The 23,598-nt window shown below is 37.5% G+C and overlaps 1 long non-coding RNA gene across 1 annotated transcript; it reads right to left on the reverse strand.

The window, feature by feature from the left end:
* Positions 1 to 1,567: 1,567 nt before the first annotated feature.
* On the reverse strand, positions 1,568 to 22,929 carry LOC120302175. The gene is made up of 4 exons (XR_005555096.1): positions 22,837 to 22,929; positions 18,149 to 18,263; positions 10,704 to 10,800; positions 1,568 to 1,686 (listed from the first exon to the last, which is right to left on the reverse strand). It is a non-coding gene; the product is annotated as an uncharacterized LOC120302175 (long non-coding RNA).
* Positions 22,930 to 23,598: the final 669 nt, after the last annotated feature.

Below are 23,598 nucleotides of genomic sequence, written 5' to 3' on the forward strand. Positions count from 1 at the left end.
TGGAGGTCATCTAGTCAATTTGCACAGATAAGAATTCTGCCACTATTGCAACTTTTAACATCTGTTAATGTCTCCACAAAGGGAACTATGTCACCTTCTGAAACATCTGTCTCCCTGACAAATAAACGTATCATTAGGAAATTTGTTGTTTTGATTTTCACACCTGAAGGGGTTTTGTGGCCCACATATAGGAAGTCTCCTGGGGGATGCTTTACAGATTTGAATGTTTATACTGAATATTTGATCTTTCCAGACAAACATTGGACATTCTGGTGATGGATATCTCTATGAGGGGCATTTCCCTTTCAAATAAACTTATATTCACTTGAAAGAGAGAGAGAGAGAGAGAGAGAGAGAGAAACCTGTCAGTTTAAAATATCACAGCTTTTAATAGCTATTCGTTACTTTGCCATTTTTTCAGATTTCTTGTTCTTTAAATACAGGAGTTTTAGAGTGGGTGTCTGTTTTGGGATATCAAATAGAAGGCAACAATTTATGGAAAGCTATTTAGAGAAAACAGAGATTGTAGCAGCTCAGTGAAAAGCACAATATACATTTTGCACTGGGTTGCAGAGGGTGTAAAATAAACTTTTCCATTAACTGTCACTACTAAAATTATATAACATTTTATACTTGATTTCTCACCTTCAGAATGTCTCAGTCATGTGACTGAGTTTTAAAGCACTATAAGGAAATTATTAGCATCTAAACGATTTCCATTTTAAAGGATGTTTAAGCTATTTATGAAAGAACAGTCTATAAGTTCAGAGTTACAGATAATTCTAGACTTAAGCCATTTGGTTAAGTCTTGTCCTCACACTTACGACCATCTTAAGAATCCCCATGGTTAAGTGATTAAAATTCAGGCATTTAGCAACTGGACATATTTGATGATTGTGGCATGCCAGGACCGTGTGATCACTATTTGTGACCTTCCCAGTTAGCCTCGGACAAGCAAAATCAATGGGAGAAGCTGGAACCACTTAACAACTGTATTAGCAATTGAACAATTATGGCAAAAAGATTGCAAAGCCAGGCATCGCTCAGTTTACAACTGCCTTGCTTAGCAACAAGTGATGGTAACTTGAGGATCATCTGTACTGGGATTGATTTTGTAAGAATGGATGCAGAGGGTGAAGATCTCTTTCCATTAGGAATCCACAAAGCAATTCAAGCTTGAAATGCTTCAGCCTCAAAACAACTAGTTTGAGTTATTCCCCACTTGAAATAAAGACTGTATTCTGAGAATTTTATTTTGTTGCCCCCAACAATCTGGGTCTTCATTTTACCGACATAAGAAGGATGGAAGGCTGAGTCATCCTTGAGCTGGTCAGGATCAAACTGCTGGCAGTTGGCAGAGTTATGGATGGAAGGAAGGAAGGAAAGGAAGGAAGGAAGGAAGGAAGGAAGGAAGGAAGGAAGGAAGGAAGGAAGGAAGGAAGGAAGGAAGGGCATTAGCAATAGCACTTAGACTTATATAGTACTTCACAGTACTTTACAGCCCTCTCTAAGCAGTTTACAGAGTCAGTATATTGCTGCCAACAATCTGGGTCTTCATTTTACTGACCTTGGAAGGATGGAAGGCTGAATCAACCATGAGCTGGTCAGGATCGAACTCCTGGTTCATAGTCAGCTTGCAATACTGCATTCTAACCACTATGCCACTACGGCTCGAAATGGCAGAAACTGCAGGGAAGTAGAGAGAAGATGCTTGGAACCTAACTGAAAATGGTTCCATATAAAACACACACACACACACACACACACACACACACACAAAACAACAGCAGCAGCCAGATGGCAAAGTCTATTGTATAATGGCTTGAAATAAAATGTTTTAACATGAAGGGCATAGGATGATAACTTCAGGGAACCAGGGAAAGATACATGCAGGATTTTTATAACTAGTGTTTGTGTATGTTAAGTCTGGTCTACGCAGTCAGTGAAATTAAGCGGCAGAGATTGCCAATGGCAGAATGAATTCCTCAGATTATATTTGGTGGAAATCACAGTCTTCTGTAGCACATAAGAAACTATTTTGTAACTAGTCAAAACACCGGTCCTTCTACTTAACACAATTTTCTTTCCTTTTGGGGAAAAATATCATTTTCTATTTTTTTACCAAATTGCAGAAGAAAAATCAAGAATTATGTGGAAGGGATGTTTAGCCTAGTTTGATTTTACCCAAGCTTAGGGCAATCCAAAAGTTGGCCAAGATTTTTGACAAAATGGACGGCTGTGTCAAGTCAGGTCAAAGTTTGTTGCAGTCAAAGACCAACACAGAATGAAACAATTAAGAAATTGTTTAAAATAAAAGAGGAATTAGACCAGATATAAAATGCAGATATAAAAGGAAAATGCATTCTATTCTATTCTATTCTATTCTATTCTATTCTATTCTATTCTATTCTATTCTATTCTACCATTCCAATATATAAGATATATATATATACATACATACATACATACATACATACATACATACATACATATATATATATATATATATATCATGTAGTTCTTTGAATCTTTGAAAGAAGGTCAAGATCTGTTGTACACAAATTTTGCTGTGGAGGAAAAATCTGAAGGTGCTGAGTCAGAAACCTCTCACCCCAGCCAAAGCTCTGAATGGCTGCCAATTAATGAACACTTAATCTATCTCTGATAAAGACAATGAGATATCAGAAGACCTTGTCTGAATGCCAAATCTGAGAACTAAAAGACAATTAAAGAGAACCTCTTATAAAGCAACTCCAAAAAATTACACTTTTATGAGGGTTTTAAATAGTTCAAATAATAGCAATTAAGAACAAAGAATATATATTTAATTCTAAATTTGTAGAAGCAATAAACTTAAAAAGCTAACTACGCAAACCAAAAAGAAGAAAGATACAGTAATACAGTTGCTTTTTAATAAACCAGGGATAGCAAACAAACCCATAGCTGAAATGAATTTTGAACTCAGCCACTAGTTCATTGCTGAGTGGATGAGGTCACACAACATGCCAAACTGTAAACCCAGATTAAACAGATGCCATATTCATCTATCCATAAAAAATATAGACATGTTTAGTTTAACAAAATGGCCTGAACCTACCAACCCACTGAAGTAATGGCTGGGTTCCACCAGGACATTGTTCCAAAAATCACTTGACCCTGTTTTAGTCTAGCCTAGCATGTTGTATGTCTCCAAAAACTGAACAGTAAATTATGTGAACAGGGTTACATTCTTAATTCTTTTCAGGTATGATCTTCTCTCTGATTATTGTATTTATGTGAGTGGGAGGAGCTAAATTAAACTTACTGGCTGCATCTCCTCTGCCATGTCTCCAGAAGAGCCATTTACCACCATCCTTCAATCTGTGATTCCCATTCCAGTTGATTTAGACCAGGGGTAGGCAACCTTGGCTCTTTGATGACTCGTGGACTTCAACTCCCAGAATTCCTGAGCCAGCCATGCTGAGGGGAAAGGGAGAGGTTTCCATGCTGAGCCATGCTGGCTCAGGAATTCTGGTAGTTGAAGTCCACGAGTCATAAAAGAGCCAAGGTTGCCTACCACTGATTTAGACTATGAGGGATTGGCCCAATAGCGTTAGCATGCATCCTCACAACACACTAATAGGTAAAGGTTTCCCCTGCCCAGTCGTGTCTGATTCTAGCTGAGGGAGCCAATGTTGTCTGAAGACACTTCCATGGACATATGGCCAGCATGACTATATGCCAAGGTGTGTGGTACCTATTTATTTACTTGCATTTGCATGCTTTTTAACTGCTAGGTTGGCAGGAGCTGAGGCAAAAATAGGGACTTACCCTGTCATGGGATGCTTGAGTCTCAAACTGTCAATCTTCTGGTCAACAGCCCAATGTCTTAAATGCTAGGCTACTGTGCCCTCCTCTACCACCAATACAGTATTAACGTTGTCAACTAATGAGAAGATATCTTGTCCCATTCTAGTCCCTCTTGAAATGAGATGTTAACTTGGTCAAAACTCTCCCAGCTGGACAAGTAGTCTAAGCTGGTTTGTGGCAGATTTGGGGGCTTAAATTCTCCATCTTATGTTTTGGTGTTGATCAGGTTGAATAACCTTTTAGGGCTACAGACTGGGCTTAATATTTTTGAATATTGAAAAGAGTTTGAATCACATGGGCAGGTGAAATGGGCCAAGTAATGGATACAGCTGAAAAGTTCTGGTTGTTTTTTTTTTTTCTCCTCTGGATTTTGGTGAGATGCTATGTTCAGAAATATTTCTATGTTAGAGCATTACGTGGTTATTTTATTTCCTGACTCTATAAGCCAAGAAGCTGTACAACGAAGCTTGGACAGTTGTGGTCAGGACAGGCTTTGACAAGAAAAAAAACTGAACATATATGGCTTCCTGCAGTTCTGATGCCTTAGAATAGGTGGAAAATAACTAATCCCATTATTTTTATATATTTATTGTGTTATGCTTACTGTGTTTAAGGAAAGAGACTTTAAAAGTGACTGGAACAAACACATACATACTAATGTGTATGTTTTAGTAAACAAATCTGGAATTCATCATGCTGCATTGTGTCAGCAACCACCACAACATCAACAACAAAACCCCCTGAGTTGTTTACTATTCCTGCCAGCTTTTCAGAAAACCCAGGACTATAATGAGAATGTCACAAACCCAGGTTGTCAGTTCTTAGCAAGGCTTCTGAGAGCATTTCAAATTGACAGGGTGGTTGAAGGCCAAAAATAAAACAAATAAAAATAAATGGCGAGACTTCACAGTAAAATGGATCGCAGACCCACCTTTTAAATTTGTTTTAAAAATAACATTTCCTTGTCATCTTGCAAGGATGATGGTTGTGAATGAGCATAGACAAGCAGTTAAGAAAGCAAATAGCAGAATTCTTTGTATAGATTCCATTTTCTGTCATTCCATATTATGGCTTATTGTAAAAATCAGTGATGTCATTGATAGGGTAAGGAATGCTAGTTTTACTTTGCTGCAATCTATCATTATCACCACCATAATCAATATTGTCATCATCATCATCATCAAACTAATTACTATTATGTCACATTCCTCCAAAGTAACTAACTGGACAAATATTTGTAAAGAAGAACAAAAATGGTACTAGATTGTTTTCTTGTCTATCATCTATGGAGAGCACACTGATTAATTATGGAATTTTGTTCCAATTCTATGATGGATGTATTTTGTTTAAATATTATTAACAGTGTAATTTAGTTTTAATGAAAAGGAGGATTAGGGATGACATGATAGCAGTATTCCAATATCTCAGGGACTGCCACAAAGAAGACAGGGCCAACCTATTCTCCAAAGCACCTGAAGGCAGGACAAGAAGCAACGGATGGAAACTAATCAAGGAGAGAAGCAACCTAAAACTAAGGAGAAACTTCCTGACAGTTAGAACAATTAACCAGTGGAATAACTTGCCTCCAGAAGTTGTGAATGCTCCAACATGGAAAGTTTTTAAGAAGAGACTGGACAACCATTTGTGAGAAATGTATAGGGGGTTGGACTAGAAGACCTCCAAGGCTCCTTCCAATTCTGTTATTCTATTCTATTCTATTCTATTCTATTCTATTCTATTCTATTCCCATCTTTCCAAATATATAATCTCTATCCATAAATAATCACGTATTATACATACTCATGTACAAATACAAACAAAATCTTTGTTTACTCAATGCAGCAATAAAACAATACCAAGAAACTCATTGGAAAATTAAAACTGTGTATGTGTGTACACACATGCAGAGAGAGAGAGAGAGAGAGAGAGAGAGAGAGAGAGAGAGAGAGAGAGAGAGAGAGAGAGATCCTTTTGCAGATACGTATCAAAATAAAAATCAAGATTGAAAGTGCTAAGCAGTTTTAACTTTGAACTGTGGAAGCTAAAACATATGAAGAACGGTTGCAGGAATTGGGTATGTCTAGTTTAGTGAAAAGAAGGACTGGGGTAACATGATAGTAGTGATAGTAGTGTTTTAATATGTGAGGGGCTGCCACAAAGAAGAGGAGGTCAATTTATTTTCCAACTTATATACCCACACATAAACATACACACACACACTTACTTATGGATCTATGTGTGAAGCATTCTTATAGGGTAGACAAACTGTCAGATTTATCTTTGGAACAACTTTCTGGATTAAGAAGTTTCCAGCCACAATGAGCTGCATCTGAATAAATTGTGCATTCACAAAGAAGTTTCTTCGACAACTTTTGGGCTTAGCAAGGAAGGTGGAGAGCTGGAGAATCTATGCCAAGCAAAAATTCTTCTCAATCAGAGAAAATTTGACAAACCCAACACAATAAAATCGATAGAGTGCATGGTAGTTATTTGTTATTTGTTTTCTCCTTCCAGACAAAGTTTTGAGATCACATAAGGATGTTTTTCTTTTTTTCTTTTTCTTTTACTTTTTATATTAATAATCTATCGTTTGCAGACACTTAAATGAATTCAGTTATTTGAATCTGCTTCATCAGAATGACAAGCATATCAATGTCTAAGAAGTCAGTGCCTGCTTGCTTAAATGAGCTGGTGATAGGAAATGCCAGATTGTTCCTGATTGTGGTATTTAATATTGCACCCAAATGTGTCCTTCAATTTCACTGAAGAAACAGAAGCCTTAGCGATGGTTCAAAACTGGCCTTGAAAACATGTAGAACTCTTTAAATTATCGGGAAAAGAAAGAAGGGAAGGAAAAAAGGCAACCAATATTCAGGCCAACAGTATTTATGTACAGCTTTGAGAAGGCCATAGAATCTAAACCATTGGAAGTTGCTAATGGCACCAGATGCATACTGCTGATTTGAAATCTACTTCTCTGGTGGAATATGGGATCATTACTGGACACTGAAAACCTTCTGGAAATCTACTTCCTTGGTGCCATGAGATTATTACTGGACATTGAAATTTCAAATCTAGCTTTGAAGGATCAGGCTGAAGACAGGAAAAGCACAGCTAAGTTACCTCTCTGAATATTATCTATCCATCCATTATTTATCATCCATCCATCCATCCATCCATCCATTATCTATCTATCTATCTATCTATCTATCTATCTATCTATCTATCTATCTATCTATCTATCATCTTCATCATCATCATAATCTACGGTCTCTCTCTCTCTTTCTTTCTTTTGTTCTTTCTCTCTGTCCATCTATATCACAAGCTATTAAAATGTCATTATGATTCCATTTTTAAACAGTGAATTAAACCCAGACAATACAGGATAATTTATTTTTCAATAAAAGAAATGAAAAAAAAGAAGAAAATTTGGAGGAAAGCATTTTCAGCTCAAATTCCCAAGATTAAAAACCAAGGGTGTAACTTCAGATCTCTCTATGTGGTTTAATGAATTTAGCACAGAAATGATGTTGCTCTACACAGATTAAAGTATTCTACTGTTGGATAAAGATTAAAGTATTCTACTGTTGGATAAAAAGAGCATCAGTCATATGTCCCCTTGTTCCAATGGAGGAGCAGTTCCATAAGAAATACACAAACATGTCTTCGATCTTTTTTCCTACATAGATGAAAAACAGTTTTGATGTGAAATGGCCTGCAGGTTTGAGCTTCTGGTTATTGATGGGATTATAAAATCAATGACTTTCTTTCCAAAGGACTTGTTAGCACATGTATACTTGGTTCTCAGATGGTCTTTGATGAAGGCGAGGAAAGGTATTTGAGAATATATGGCAAGACAATCTCTTTATTAATCTGAGCGGGGGGGGGAATGGACAAGCTGAATGTAGAGATAACTATTAGATATGGAAGGAAATGCAGCATTTATGCAACACCGTTCCATCAGTCCTGGATTCAATGTACAAAATACTTAACTATGAATAAAAATAGAAATAAGGCCCTGGCTCCTATTTATTGACTCCTTAATACATAATGTTGAGAAGCTAAACTAGGCAATACACTCCTAAGGCATAATCATAACAATTTATCATTTGGCAGCATTTGAGTGATTTTAGATAATTTAATTCACTCAAGTTTTATGATGAAGACCCCATGAAGAAATCTTGGGGGCAACCAATGCCGAGATGAGTACTGATCAGAAAAAAAATCTTCTGCAGTTCTGCTTCATTTTGATAAGAAACACTCATCTTTGGACATTTGTTTTCAATTTTTTCCAAAGGAAAAGAAATTTGGTGATACTCTTGGTAAAAGAGAGAGCTTGGTGTAACAGTTCAGGGGCTGGCTTAGAAACCAGAAGACTGAGTCTCTCTCTATTGGAAATAAATAGAGGATTTTTTTTCTTTTGACAATCCTGTAATCCCTTGCTTTGGGGTGGGGTTAGAGCAACTGATTGGAGCTGAGCATTTGCTGGCCAGATGCCCTTCCTGATGCCTACATGTTGTTCACAGCAAATATTTTCTCTTTGCACCCTGATAGAGAGAAATCTACCACGGCCTAGCACTGAACTTTCAATCTTCCGAGTGGGAGGCGAGCGTTTTCACCTCTAGGCCATCATGCCATGCCATAAATAGAGGAATATATTCCGCTAAATAGATTTCTCTTCCATCAAAGGGACTAAGAATGTTAGGGGAAAAACACAAGAAAATGTTGGCACCACACTAATTTAGTATTTTGCTTTCTGTAACCAAGATTAAAAATAGCTTGTAAATCACTATTTATGATACTCTGGTCTTTAAAGATCCTATAGGGAGCTATAAATATGGAATAGAGTTGCAAGGAAAACCATTTTTGTAAATGGCTTCTTTTGCCTAAAGAAAACAATTTTTTGCAACCTTAATCATCACCACTTAACTGTATATGATACTCATGTGCATGGAGGGAAATGAACAAGGAGAGAGATTACGGTTCCTGCAAACTTTCAATACGAAGATGGAGCTCTTATTTGTTTTTTCAGGATGTTGGGGAGTCAGTGTAAGGAGTAAACAATCCATAAACGAAATTGTTGTGTAGGCATTCACAATAAATAGAGCTGAGTATGGAAAGCAATATAGTATATTTGGGGTTTTCAGTATGATGTGGAGTCTGACTATTTCTATTTTTTAGTTTATATAGGTAGTCCTTAGCTTACAACAGTTCATTTAGTGACCATTTCAAGTTCCAATGGCACTGAAAAAAATGACCCTTTTCCACACTTATGACCGTTGTAGCACCCCCATGGTCACATGATTTACATTTGGATGCTTGACAACTGATTCACATTTATGATGATTGCAGTGTCTCAGGATCATGTGATCCCCGTTTGCAAAGCCAATGGGAAGCCTGATTCGCTTGATCGGTTATTAATTTAATAACTGCAGCGATTCACTCAACAAATGTGGCAAGAAAAGTCATAAAATGGGGTCAAACTCACATAACAACGTAAATTTTGGGCTCTATTAAAGTCGTAAGTTGAGGACTGTCTGTAGTCTTTTGCATCATGGGATGGAGAGGTGGTAAGGAGAGGCATCAATAGTTCATCAAATTTCTAAGCATTTCTGACCTTTTTCATGATTCAAGGGGTATTTGCAAGAGAAGATTCAATTGAAATGCATTTTTTGATCATTCATAAAAGACTCTCATTGCTCCAAGATGCTAGACCTGTGATCCTTGACCTTGGCAACTTAAAAATGCACGGACTCTTAAAATTCCCCAATCAGGAGTTCTAGTTTTGATATACTTTTCAAAATCTTAATTGCATATATATATATATATATATATATATATATATATATATATATATATATATATATATATGTAGGTCTTTGGTTGTTCGGGTTTTCTCCCACGTAAAATTGGAAGTGTCTTGGCGACGTTTCGACGAAGTCCCATTCGTCATCTTCAGGCTGGTGTTTTCAGCTTCGTGCTTCGAGCAGCAATGAAGCACGAAGCTTCAATGAAGCAGCTTCGAAGCACGAAGCTGAAAACACCAGCCTGAAGATGACGAGTGGGACTTCGTCGAAACGTCGCCAAGACACTTCCAATTTTATGCGGGAGAAAACCCGAACAACCAAAGACCTACATACAAACACCCGCGAAAACCTCAGAAAACATATATATATAAATATATATGGTTATATATATTTATATAACCATATATATTTATATTTATATATATATATTGCTATTTATAACCTGCCCAGAGTTATCTTAATGAGGAGCATGGTAGCATGTAAATTTAATAAATAAATATTTTTATTAAAAATCAAGGGGGTAATTGTTGCCTACACAACTGTATGGATGTGTGATAAGGACACCGGGAATCAACTTTGATTCAGATGAGCTTTCCTTTTACTGTTGTTCATAGTGTGTTTCCTCTTTTTAATTGCAATTCAAAGAATTCTCAGCTGAACTGGATTTCTTTCTACTGAGTTTCTGTCAATCTGAATGTTCGTGTTATTTCTGATCCAAAACTAATGGACTAATCCATTCAGCAGTGAATATCTCTTCCTCCATTCTGTTTCACATAGGAGTTGCTCGCATTTGAAATAAGAAGTTGTATAATTTTGGTATTTATTCCACTGGGTCCCGAAATAGTTTGCTCATCCCTCTCCAAGCCTTTGATCTAGAAGAAGGAAATTTCCTGAAAATTAATTCCATGCATCCAATGAAAATTAGCATGCTGTAGCTCTCCCCAACTTTCTTCTAGCCCCTCCTTTCTCTCTCTCATGATCTAATGGTTAGAGACTGAGGAACAAATGAATGTAATTAAAGTGTATTCCAATTTTACGCATACATACTTGGAATCAGAAGTCAGTTCGGTGAGATGTATTTATTTATGGTGGTGTTCATCACATTTGTATTCTGCCACAATCACAGAAGGCTCTTGATGGCTCGCTGTAAAAACACATTCAAATAAAAAGCTTGAAACATCCAAAAACAATAGATGGCATCAGTTACTCAAGACCACCACCCAACCTCAAAGTAAAGCTCTATTTTCAACTTTTTCTGAAAAGCTGATAGTGTTGGAGACAGATGGATGGGCAGATTTATTTTTTGAACAGAGAGGACTGCAGTATTAGTGTAATGCTGTGTAAAATAGGATGGCAGTTGTTGACACTTTATTAGTCTCTTTTAATTTCTGATATGCAGGACTGTTCTTACTAAGGGTTCAGATCTCTCATCAGTTCAAAATATGCCTCCTTGCCTGTTTACTGGAGTTAAGTAATGATACCATGATCTGGTGCTAAAAATATGCCCACAACATTTACATTCATATATATGCATATGCTTATTCAAGATGAAGCAAACTACTCTTGACAATTAAATTATGCGGCTATTATCTATTGTCTATCATGCATATTCATTTTGGAAGCAGACTGTATGTGGAGCTTTAGAAATATTAAAATGCTATTCTTTGATGATGGAAATGTTTTATTTAAACCAGCATCTCCTTGGTGGTCCCAAATGTACAGTTCTAAGTTCAGAGTTTGCAATTCAACTGTCTCACTTTTGTGGACAAACAAGAACATTTTCATACTTGCTTCCTGATCTATGTTTGTGTTTATATACCGTATCAGGTTTTGGGTTACTCAATGATTAGTATGTTGACCAAATCACAGTTAAACAGTAATACCTATAATTTCCTTCTCCTTCAACCCTTTTCCTTCCTTTCTTCCTTCCTTCCTTCCTTCCTTCCTTCCTTCCTTCCTTCCTTCCTTCCTTCCTTCCTTCCTTCCTTCCTGAATTGAAATTTGAGACTTTAAAAGGAATAATGTTGATAAAGGAAGATACTCATTTATCACCTGATATTTAGTCTGAGCTGATTCTAGTTAAGGTGGTTTCATTATCATAAATGAAAAATATCAACCCATCTCATAATTTCAAACAGTACACTATACTTGAGCAGGACATGTCTGGAGGTGGATAGCAACCAATCATTTTGTTACTTCTCCAAACTGTTCTGTGAAGACAATTAAGTTGTTTGGACGACCAACCATGATGAGAGCAGCTACATAGTGGAAAAACATGTCCTCTGCATATAAAGAATCCCGGTGGAATTCTCAAGATCTTTAAGTAAAACTGGGACAGTTTCCTCCCTAAAACCTCTGCCAGTTGAGATCTTATGAGACAGATTCTCATGTAACTTTATTCCCCTGTGACAAAAAAAGAAAGAAAAAAACCCCACAACTTTGTAAAGCAATTTAATAACCTATAAATTATAGGTTTAATGGACTGTGTATCTAACACCACTCATGACTTATAACCATTTTAGGAATTTTCTATTTATTCAAGAAAGATTAAAATCAAACAGGCTAAAGTCTGCTTTATAGATAGCAGTGATAGAAATTTTATTTATTTATTGCTTCATTTAGGCTACTTGTATGAAGCTGGCTTAGGTTTTATCCAAGCTCTGTTTAGTAGCTATAGAAATTGAATAATAAATAAATATTGATTACTTTTATAATTTCTGACACTTTAATACTTTCAAAGAGATATGGAAGAAAGGGAGGGAAGATGGATATATAGCTGCTTTTCTGTGCCTTTCAGGCTGTTGAACCATCATATTTTATTTTTATAGTAGTTCCTTCTCTGGTCACTGGTAAAAGGCAACAAACCTTAGATACTGAGATTAATATATCCTCCTAAAACTTAATTTTCAACTGCTTTCCATTTGAGGTGTCTTAAATTGTTATAAGCTCCAATATCCCTGTGCACAACTGAGCCCAAAATTCCTGTCGCTAAGCAAGCCAGTTGTTAAGTGAGTTTTGCTCCATTTTACCACTTTTCTTTCCATAATTATTAAGTGAATCACTATAGTTGCTAAATTAGTAATGCAGTTATTGTGAGGAGGTGCTGGTAGATGGAACAGCACAGGAGCAACCTCTGACTTCCTGCTGGCTTCCCCATTGACTTTGCTTGTCGAAAGGGGATCCGTGACCCCAAGACACTGCAACCGTCATAAATATGAGTCAGTTGCCAAGCATCTGAATTTTGATCACGTGATCATGTGGATGCTGCAACGGTCATAAATGTGATAAACAGTCCTAAGTGACTTTTTTCAGTGCCATTGTAAGTTCGAAGCAGCACAGAATGAGCTGTTGTATGGCAAAGACTACCTGTAACTTGCCATCAGCCAGGGAAACACAGTCTTTTGTCTGGAAAAAAAAATCCATCTTGGCTGCAGCTGGCAAGAACAGATAGGGAGGGAATGTGCATTTTAGGGAAGGCAATGCATTTTCCACCCTAAATCAGTGGTTCTCAATCTGTGGGTCGGGACCCCATTTGGGGTCGAACGATCATTTCACGGGGGTCACCAAACAAGGCTGTCCGCCATTTTTTCCCCCTTTTCTTTGGCCACGCCCCTGGCACCCGGTGATGTATAAGTGGTTGGGGGTCACCACAACATGGGGAACTGTATTATGGGGTCGCGGCATTAGAAAGGTTGAGAACCACTGCCCTAAATGTTCTTGTGATATGTGATTTGGTGACCAAAAGCTGTAGAACGCTTTTCAATCCCTGCCACTCAACAGCTTGCCTCATTCCCAGAATGAGCATTTAAGTTGAATAAAAACCAGGTTCGAAATAGGACTGATTTTCTTTTCTATCTGACGGTCTCTTCTTGAATGCTGATAATGCCCGTCAGGCTACAGAAGGACTAACACTTGAAAAATTAAGAAGCCTTCTATTAGTCCAGTTACTTTCAAAAAGTCTTCAGCTAACTGGAGTAAATTACTCATATTTCCATGTAACGTATATCTCGACTCCCCCAGGAGGATTAATCCCCCTTCAAAGCACAGCTGATCTTCTTTTGGGGAGAAACATTGCATAATGACATTCCTTCTCTCCAGCTATTATATTCTTCAGACCCATTTTCTTCTCCTTTAGCAATGCTGGGCCTGTGGCAGGGAGGGACAAGCACTGCAGATGAATGGCCAGAATACATGAGGATGCATAAGGAGAAGTGCAGAAAGCAAAGAATGGAACGGTTAACTCTGAAGGCGCTGAGCTAGTGGTGTCAGCTCCCTGCCTTTGCTGTGTGAGTAAAATGCTCAAGAAAAATGTTCTGGTAAGAATTCTTTTCTCCTCTTCCCAGCTTAAATTACAGGAGAAAAAAAATGTGTTTCTCTGTACTTCAAAGTGCATGGATTCTGTCTCTTGTGCTGTCTTCTTTTAGAATTTAAGTGGAGTTGGACCATCAAGAAAGCTAAGTGCTTAGTTCTAGGTTGCTTCTCTCTTTGCTTACTTTCCATCCAGTTGCTTCTTGTCCTGCCTTCAGACGCTTTGGAGAATAGCTTGACTCCCTCTTCTTTGGGGCAACCCCTGAGATATTGGAAGACTGCTCTCCTGTCACCCCTGGTCCTTCTCTTCAATAGACTAGACATCCCCAATTCCAGCAACCGTTCCTTATATGTTTTAACCTCCAGTCCCCTAATCACCTTTCTTGCTCTTCTCTGTATGAGTGAGGACTTTCTGATCTTGATCAATTAGGTTCACCTCTTAAATGAAATAGTTTTTCCCATTAGTCAGGAATTCCTTTTCTTACTTGCCTAACCTCACCCCTTACTGGTGGGGATATACAAGCCCTCTATTTATCGCAGCAAGCAGACTGTGTCATAGCAAATGTAAAGGCAGCATTCTATCCAGCAGGTGACATTCTGGTATTGTCTGCATCTCAAGAGCAATGAATGATTTGAATGTTATCATGATATACAGAACCCCAAGGAGAACATTGTCTGCTGTGGTATAATGCGTTTAAAATAGATGTTTTATAGAGCCAGTTGAATTATTCATTTTAAATATAAAAAAAATGGGCAGATTTAGACCTTTCCATTCTCTCGGTGAAATGCTCATGAATTAGATTCAAACTGCCTAGAGTATCTGCAGCGTTGATTGGTGCTTATGAAAATTAGATTTCACCTATGGCTTTTATGGATGGCTGATGGTTGGTTACCCATGAGCATTTCAAATGACATCAGGAGTGAATTATACTACTTTTCTTCTCTCTCTCTCTCTCTCTCTCTCTCTCTCTCTCTCTCTCTCTCTCTCTCTCTCTCTCTCTCTCTCTCTCTCTCTCTCTCTCCCTCTCCCCCACCATCCCCCTGCTTCATTCCAAATGCACAGAACTTTAGAAGTAACAGGGACATCAACAAAAGAATGAACAACCTGCTTTGGGTTAAAGTTTTGAAATCTGACTATCATGGAGATGTATTTGCCAAATGACTTTATACCCAAAGCTAGAATGTAGCTTTCAAAGCAGTACTTCAGGGAACCAGAAAGTATTTCAAAACTTGTCGGAATTTTCTTGGCAGGATGTTCAGTGCCAAACAGGAGGTTTAATCAATGCTGCTGTCTTCAGAAGATCCCGGCTGTCCATGCATTCACCCATCCATCCATCCATCCATCCATCCATCCATCCATCCATCCATCCACACTCTTCTTTTATATTAGTACTTAGCAAAAATTGCTTTTTCCAATCTTTAGACTTCAGACATGAGGAAAATGTTTCAGAGAGTTAATAAAACGAGAAAACTTCCTGCTTAGAACAGACCGCAAAATTTCAGCATAGGATCATGCCCTAGTCATTAACATATTGGGGCTGCCTTTGAGGAGTATTTAGAACCTTCAAGTGGTGCAGAAAGCAGTAGCATGAGCATTTGTGCACGCTCCTGGAAGAACACAAAGCGCATCTCTGTTCCATGAGCTGCATTGGCTGCCAGTTTGCTTCCAAGTCCAATTCAAAGTGCTGGTTTTAACCTTGAAAATTCTTCATGGCATGGGATTGTGTAATCAGAAGCATCACATCTCCCCAATTACATCTACCAGTCCCATAGATCTGGCACAGAAGGCATACTATGAGTCCTGTGAACTAGGATTTACACTTGATGGGTCCCAGAAGGCGGGCCTTCTCTGCTATGGGGCCCACCTTATGGAATATTTCCTCCTCCCCCCAATAAGGTTAATTCCATCTGTTAACTTTCCAGAAGTTCTTCAAGATCTGGTTTTCATCAAGCCAGGGATTGGCAGACATTTTTAGATATCTCCACAGCAGTTGTTATATTCACTGTCTCTGTGTACAGTAGTTTGTATATTTTAATTTTTTAATAATATTCTAATTTTCAATAGTGCTCTTATATTTTTATAACGATTTTCCTATATATAGATGTTGTTTTATTTAGTTGTTGTATATTGCCCAAAGTTGCTTTTTGTGACATAGGCAGCCATACAAATTTGATTAATAAATAAATTTGACTAATAAAATTACTTCAGTTGTCCCAGTCCTCAGCTTTGATGCTGTAAAGTCATTCCATTTTGAAACACAATTCTTTAGAAGCCTATATATTAAAACTCTATGTAATGCTTCCTGACAGAATTCAGTCTTGGCATGGTTTTATTGTTTAGTATAAATTGAATTTTCTCCAATTTTTCCAGACTTTTGCTTCTACATTTGCTACTACTGTTACCTTTTTAATATTTTATGTTGAGCTCCTTTCCCCCCCCCCCACTCAACGATTCAGTGTTTTATAAACTTAAGTGTGCCAAGATTCCAATCTGTGTGTAAGAAGCACAACATGAAGATGTATTTAAAACACAATGAGTCATTTGTTCAACGGTACTAATTTTAATTTTGCTCTAAGTTGTTTCTCAATCTATGTCTGCTCCTGTTGATTTAAAATACTGTGCTTATATTTGAGACAGGGCAGTAAGATTGGATAAAACAGGTGATCTATAATTTTATGCAGAACAGCTTACCTTCTGCCATGGCAACCAGTTAACAGAACTTTAGACTTATCATGTGGGATAAAAGGTAAAATCTCTTTTGAATCCAGCTCAACCTCTGATGACCTCAGAGACCTGTCAATGCTTTTTACTGACAACAATGCAGAAATGGTTTCTGATGCTTCTTTGACTTCCCATTCTAATGTACACCGCTGGAGGCCTGGCCTCCTTCAGTTCCAAGGTCAGCCAGGTATGGTCATCTGCTGAAATGGTTACAGGTTAATACATTCCTCAATAGTCTGTTCTCCCATATTGATGTCCTTTTTGCAGTGTTTTTTCCCCTCCATCCTCATTTTGAGGAGCTTGAGATAATCAAACTTTCTGTTCTTTTAATAAACAGAGTAGGTTGGAGGGATGGTCATGGACCAACTGGGTTGCTAAATGTGACCTTTTTTTGACTCATGCTCTGTCCCCAAGCTGCTTGCTTTTTTTTCTCCCCATGCTTCTAGGCTCATTGAATATATGAAGATCCAAGTCAATTTGAAATTCCTGACAGACAGAACTTTGATTGCTGAACTCTTTGTTCAAGTGGAGTTCAAGCTATTACTAGGAGATCAAGCATGGAACTACCTAGAGCCGACTGAGCTATGGACAGGGCTGAAACAGAAAACAAAAGGCACACTAGAGATCAGACTTGCAGGTTGTATTCCTACTATATGTTTAACCTGGTTACTGGATTAACCCATTCTCATAGCTTGAATAATTCTTTCTAACGAGGAACCTATTAAGTCAATGATCTAAGTCCACATCACACTCTAAACATAAAAATCTAAACCAGTGACCTATTCAAGTTGTGTGAACATCACTAATAAGTCATATCTCGAGATCAAAGCAGAAATCTAAACCATGAGAAAAGATAGTAGCTAGTTTCTATGGAGATTCTCAACCATGGTTGTCCCAAAGGTGTTTTTTCAAAAGACAACTGGACTTTGTTTTTGAGTTCTGAACTGGAGAAGCCTCTTGGATGAGACACGAAATGTCTTCAAGGAAAAACAAAGTCCAGTTGCCTTTTGAAAAAGCACCTTTGGGATATGGTAGCTAATGCTATCTAGGGAAGGTCCCGTTCCCAAACAGGAAAGCTTTGTGTAGTTTCTTACATAGAAATAAAAACCCAATAACTGGCCGTGGCGCAAAGATTACCCTATAGGAATGCTAAGCTGTAATTCATTTTAAGCTCTACTCCTTCTGAGTCGCAGTGGTGCTTTGTTGCTTCCTCATTGTTTTTTAGGCATTCACCTTCAATTTAATAAAAAATAAAATGTCTTTCCCAAGGCTCATTAGAGGAGAAGAAGAACAATGGCAAAAATGTCATGTAGGAGTGTAAAAGTCTTGACTGTCTCTTTGTTATGAGGAGGAATGAGCAAAGTCTATTGAGGTTTCGTGGCTTATAAATTCAAATAAACGAAATAAAATATGAAATATGTGAAAATGCTGCATTTCACAGTACTGTCGTCTTTTCAGTTACCTGGTCTTTCACATTCCAGTCCAAGTGCAAAGGAAGACTTCAAAGAAGAATTCTGTCCGTTGGAATTTTTCAGACAGCAAGTATGGAGCAGCAGAGTTTTAGAATAAACTTGGTTCTGAAGGACATAACAAATGAAAATGAATCAAAAGATGATAATAACAGTTGTGACCTTCTGACAACAACCAGGTTACTAATTTATCAACTGCAGTGATTCATTTAAAACAACTATGTCAAGAACACTCACCTCACCAATGTCTCCCTTAATAACCAAAATTTTGGGCTCCATTGTGGTCGTACGTTGAGGACTTTCTGTATTTAATGTAGTGTCTAATATTACAGAATTTATTTGAATTATTATTATTACACATGATCTGTAAACTCTTTCTACCAGCGCAATGGGCCCTCTATATTTCCCTTTTTAGCAGATATGATTCATATTCAGTTGGTGATCAACTGCTGTTCCAAGATTCTCTTCACATTACCAGGTCATGAGTCCCACATCTTCTACCTGTGTGATTTATTTTCCTAAGTGAAGAACATTGCCTCTCTCTCTTTTTAATCTGAAAGAAGGAAGGTCTCAATAATGTATTTATCTGAATGTCCTGCCTGGAAATACTAAGGACACTTCAAATGTTGCAAGGAGATCTTTATCTGCATGGTCCTAGAGCTAAGGACATACGGCATTTCAAACTTCTCACCAAGATTGTGGATAGAGATATTGCCTGGACAATTTCACCAGATTTCACTTTGAGAAGGAAAAAAAAAAAATCTCCAATAGTTCCTTTCCTCATGAAGGAATTCCAGCTGGATGTCCTCCCTCCAAGTTTGGTGAAAGATGGAAAACCAGAGAAGACATAGTCTGCTGGAAAGATATAACATTTCACCTAACTTAAACAATGACCTCCTCATTACTAAAGAATTGGAAGGACGATGGTCCATTCTTCCTAGGAAAGTTTCTCAAATTCTCTTACTTTTGGAATATATTCTAAAGCAACTTCTCTTTCATTTGACTTAACAACAAGTGTCTGAAAAATATGCAGAATGCTTCTGCAGAACCCCACTCAGTTACATTATAGTTGTGAATACAGTCTTCCTTGTAGCTGTTTTCAACCTATTGGATCATCAGAGAAATACAAAAACCAGCACATACTTTGCCCTTTTGCCATTTCCCTGGATTGTGTTTGTATGACATATTCTATGTCTCTCTCTCTCTCCTTGACACTTCATGACTTCAAACATCAATCATGTACAATGGTGCCAGATGCTTTCTGCTGTTTCCCCTACCCATGGATCCTTTCCAACTACTTTAGCATTCATTTTTCATAGTGTTTCTTTGATTCTGTCTCCTTCCTTCCTCCCCTGTCACCTTCCCCTCTGTCTTTAATTAAGCTCTTGAGCCCCGTGGATTTGGACAGTCATTGTTAAAATGAGCAATTTTTTTTTGAGATTCTTCAATTCTACTTAAGGTTCCCCACAGGTTCAGGAAGGAAGCAAATACATTTGAGCAGCGTAGATAGTCCAAGAAACAATTTTTTGGCCCGAGGAAGATAACAAGATAGAAAACGTCTCTCTGTTCGATGTACAAGAGTTGACGAGGTTGGCATTTTGCTTTTACTTTTAAAAAGGTAGTTGGGATGTATTAGTCCCACCAAACTGAAGATGGTATATAGATTGGATTTCCAGATCTAGGACTCTCCATGAATGTGAAAGTCTTATCTTTTTCCAAGATATGGGCTTTATAATCATTCAGGAATACAACTAGAGAAAAGGTTTAATATTTTTGTTTGGAATTGGGCTCAGAATTTTAAAGCCTACCGCTCAGTTTTACTTCACACCAAGATTAACATTTGACCATCAATCAAATAAACAACATGGCAATCAAGAAACTACCAACCAGAGAAACAAGCTAACAGTAAACAACACTCTCATCAAGGAACTACCAAGACCACTCCCATCAATACTGATTGGATAAGCCACTAATATATACAAATAAGACCCCACCCCTTTCTAGCACTGATGATACTTACCTAGTTTGGTAATAAACAGTCTGCAAGAAAACCGCCAAGTTCAGAGAGCACCAAGGACCCCTTAGTTTTACTGATTTTTTTTTGAGGGAGGGGAAAAGGAACTTTGAAAATGATTCCTTGTACATGTTCTCCTTTTGCTGTCTCCAATTTCTTTGAAGTTTACATCACTCCCTGATTTTTCAACATTTACTTCAAACCTTCCTTCGTTATTGATTTTGTTCAAGTACTTTCTTCTTTGACCCTGATTTTTGTTGTTGTTGTTGCTGCTGCTGTTTCTCCCAACAGCAAGCCAAAGTGCAAGGATGAAGTGTGATCCTGAACAGACCATATAGTGTTGTCTCTATGTGATTCGCTAACCTGTGGGTTATCTTTACCATGTTTGATTCAATTAACCCAGTTTTGGGTTCTTACAACGCAGCAGTCTCTAAACTAACTACAGAGACTATGTTCAAGAGCAGGCAAGATCAAAAAATGAATTGTTAATTTCTGGTTCAGCACATTATAACAAGCCAAGTCAAAGATTCTACTCCTGTCGTAGAAACCAAATAAAAGTTAGGAACAAGAGAGCATAATTAAAATTATATTAAATTTCCTGCATATAGCATTATGGCCTATGTCACCTTTCCTCAACAAGATGTTCTATAATCAGCCATCATAATACTAAGCTAGTCAATGGGAATGGCAATCAAATATAGTTAGAGTTTGTAAGGTTAGGGAAGGTTTAATTATCTCTTGTGTCTGTAATATTTAATTCTCAGTATTCCTCAGTTTTCATTTAGACTCACTCTCCATTGAACCTGACATGTTGGTCTCTACAGACAAAGCAACATTATCTTAAAAAGGCTGGTGATGCACATTTTCTTCATGTCTTCTCAGGCATGGAATAATTAGTTCCTTCTAACCCTAAGTCAACCTGAGCCCAAGCTGCTACCAAGCGCCATGAAACAGAGTTTAACAACTCAGTGATATTGTGCAAGTTGTCCGGTAAAGTTGGATGCAATATTGCTAAATAGTAGCCGAGCCTCACTGTTAATATCCTTCTCTTTATTTTTTCAGTTCAACATCTGCTGTATCTCATTTAGATGTGTAATAAATGTCAAAGGGTTAGATTTATTTTGGATTTCCTTGGGAGTTTTCCCTGGCTGTGGTCATAATTTATGGAGAAACTACTTTTTCCAACGCTTTATCCTGCTATCACTCATACCTAGTATCGTAGCCCATGGTCTAAGACAGGGGTGTCAAACTGCCGGCCTATGGGTCAGCTGCATCATAGCGAAACTGTGCCCACCCCGTTGCCAGCAATGGCAAAAAAGTCACAATATGTTGTGATATGTCACGTGATGTTGCAAGTTTGACATCCCTGGTCTAAGAGGCAAAAGGAAGTTCTTACTTGTGTCTTTGTCATTCACTCAAGTGAGGCAAGGATGACCCCCTTTCACTCAAGACCAAGAAAGTGTGATAACTCAATAGTCATCTCAAACAGTCAAACTGAAATCTACTTAAAACTTAAACTAATTATTAGGCATATTTTCTGCACCAATTTGGAGCTTCAGGTTGGTTCAATGGATCGATTGGATTCTATTTAACTCGGACTGGGAATCTTAAGGATGGAAAGTTGGGTTCCATCATCGAAGAAATGCTACCACTGCCAAGGAAAGAAATTTCTCCAATTTTCAGGAAGACAATTCACATTGGAGATATTTTCTAGGCATCAGAACTACACACTTCCCTCAAAAACTAAATAGCAGCTCTAAGACAAGTCCTCTATTCTCAAAGAAATTAGGCCTGTAGTCTGATGTTTTTCCTTTCCTATTTCTTATTTAACAACAACAAAAAATCTTGCATATTGTTTGAAGTGCTTCTATTAATTTTTATTTTGGAATTCATCATGAAAAATGACCCTCCGGTGATCTGTTTGAGTAGCCAAATGGTTCTGTGTGCAATTTCTGATCAGCAAGCTTTCTGACTAAGCCAAATAATTGGCTTTCTGTGCTTTATTTTTGAAAAGTGCATTCTTAGAGATAAGGAAGCTTTATGATCACTGTGTTATTATAAAGAAGATTGGCCCTTGCTTTAGGTTATTCCACCCCACTTGTATTTCCACCTCAATACATATCATAAGGTATGATTTAATATGGGTGACAACATAAAAATAACCCACTGGAATGTAATCTTGCATTTATGATTACTGTGTGCTTAATGCCATAATGTGCTTATTCATTGTGGTCATATTCGAGATATATTCTTCCAGGAAGAAAATTGTTATCTTGGCCCTTGCAACTTGGGTTACTAGGCAATTAACCAATGCTATGAGCCAAATTTATGCCTGAAATGCATAAATAAATTGCGGTCTCCAAAAAAATGAATATCTGCCATGATCATGTAGAAGATAGAACCTCCAAAATTTGGGGGTTACTAAAAGCTCCTCTGCCAGAAACTGCATCGTTGTTCTTGTTTCCAAATCTTATATGTTCCTTCCTCATATAAACCCTTTGAGGTTAGGAATGGAAAAACAACATCAGCTTGGTTACCAATGATTGGTGGTTTACGGTCACATCTACTTTACATTTTCCAAACCAATATGCAGATTGGAGCCTTGTTGCCATTTCCAAAATTTGCAGAAAAAGTTTAACATCAAATTCCGTACAAAAATGTACTTACAGCGTAAGATGAAGTTGTATGAGGGACATGATAGCCTAGTGGTGAAGACTCTGTCCTCCCACTCAGAAGGTTGAGAGTTAAACCTTAGGTAGCAGCAGATGATTCCACCCTAGGATGAAAAGAAAAATATCTACTGTAAACTCCGCATAGGTGCCAGGAAGGGCATCCAGATCCATCCAGTCACCCCAACTCTACCCCGAATTAAGGGATTACAGGGTAGTTAAAAAGGGAGCTTTGATGTAAAATGAAGCGGTGTACAGAAGAAGTTTAGAGAAAACTCCATCCCGAAATATTTATTTATATATTTATTTATTGCCTTTTTTGCCTGTCAGTTTTTCCAAATGTGTCATAAGGCTTAATGTAAAAATAATACTAGAATCCATCATAAATATCAACTAAATGCATGTTTTCTTAGTGCATAAATTATAGCCTCATGAAGGAAGCGGGTGGAAAAGTTTTATGGCTGAATATACACTCTGATTGTCAGCTTTGAATTTCTTTCTTTCTCTCCCTCTCTGAAAAATTGAACAGAATCAACTTTTTATTTTGTTCCTGATGGGGTAATAAAATACGATTGGAGTTATTTCAGCTTGTCCATTTAAAAAAATCATCTATGCATATATATTTTCAAACGATAGACTTGAAAATGTGAATTTTCAAATGCGAGGTGAATCTTGAAGCAGAGCTGGATTTTTTTTCCTCAGATGAATCAAACTGGAGGAATCAAGGCATGTTAAGCTTCAGTGATGTTAGACAAATTTT

Source organism: Crotalus tigris, unplaced genomic scaffold (assembly GCF_016545835.1).
Source record: "Crotalus tigris isolate CLP2741 ecotype Arizona unplaced genomic scaffold, ASM1654583v1 scf7180000017622.5263843, whole genome shotgun sequence".
NCBI lineage: Eukaryota > Metazoa > Chordata > Lepidosauria > Squamata > Viperidae > Crotalus > Crotalus tigris.